Below are 1479 nucleotides of genomic sequence, written 5' to 3'. Positions count from 1 at the left end.
GTTTGGGTATGAGTGTGTGCGCGCGAGCTTGTGTGTGTGTGTGTGTGCATGAGCGTGCATGCGCAGCGCATGTGTTACGGAGGGGAGGGGGGAAGGAGGGAGGAAAGGGCTGCCAATGTGAACTGCATGAAAACCACATGCATTTCAAAACAGTTCATTTCAGATTAATCCATCTGGCTAAATTACCAGTAGATTTGGAGGCTTCTGGGTCCAAGTGCCTTTTTAAACAGGGACTTAGTTTTGTTCCCCGATTAGGTTCAAGTCCGCATACTTCATTAAAAAAATGTTCAGATAGATTTCTGAAATAATGTTGTTTAGTAGGCTATTCTATCATTTTAAGCTCGGCAGCATGATGGTATTTTATGATTATGATCATGATTTATCACTTGTGGCTTGTATGTACACTGAGAGCTTATACATCAGACAAATTCCTTGTGTGTCCAATCATAGTTGGCCAATAAAGAATTCTATTCTATTCTATTCTATTCTATTCTATTCTATTCTATTCTATTCTATTCTATTCCATTCCATTCCATTCCATTCCATTCCATTCCATTCCATTCCATTCCATTCCATTCTCAAGTTGCCCAGTTGAAGTTGTATAGTGGTTTGGTTCTATGGTCTGAAGAAAAGAGGGATATGAAGTGTTGGTGTTAATATCTTTATTCTGTGACATTTCTTGCTTGAGTGAGACTCAGCCCCTAAGGTGGTGTTTTCCAAAAGAGGATAGACTACAGCTTATTTCACCTGAAGCCACTCTTCTGCCTGGGAATGAAGGAAGTTGTAGTCCATCTCATCTGAAGGACACTAAATGGAGTATTAGTTTGATCCCAGCTATCAAAGTACTCTCAGCCTCTTTGTGGTATGTGTGTATATGTGTTTCTAAGGTAGATTCTTAAGTCTTGTATTTATTGCGGACAAAAGCAATTGGAGTGAATCTGCAGAATGAAGAAATTATGGATAAAAAAAGAAGCTAAATCCCCCTTTCCTTCACATTCATTCTCTGAAACAATTTAAGTTATATAAATCATCAGCAGTTTACGTAGCCAGTTGGTGAGTGCTTTCTTGAATGGAATAACATCCTGTTGTTTTCTTTCTTTCAGCTTCAGTGCTTTATTTATAAAATAAAGTTATACTGACTCATCTCACACGGAATACAAATGATGTTCACCCATCACCTTGCAAAACGCAATGATTTCTGCAGCGTCTTTTCTAAAGCAAGTGATCCTCTGTAGAAGTCTTTCTGGAACATTCCACCCTACTAGCCATATAAATATTCCCAAGAACAAAGAAGGCCCATAGACTACTACCTTTGTAAGGAGCTTTGTTTCAGGTTCGTGAAAGGATTGTATCCAAGGCTTTATCAACTGGAGAAATAACACACTTTTATTAGTCACGTCTACATTTAATTAAATGGCTGGAGAAAATCGATCACACGCATCTCCTATCTGCCTTCTTTGGATGACGCATGACAAATTA

Source organism: Pseudonaja textilis, chromosome 11, assembly GCF_049901715.1.
Source record: "Pseudonaja textilis isolate UNSWEBS1 chromosome 11, rPseTex1.2, whole genome shotgun sequence".
In the NCBI taxonomy this organism is placed as follows: Eukaryota; Metazoa; Chordata; class Lepidosauria; order Squamata; family Elapidae; genus Pseudonaja; species Pseudonaja textilis.
The sequence above is the reverse complement of the archived record's forward strand: the minus strand, read 5'-3'. Positions refer to the sequence as shown.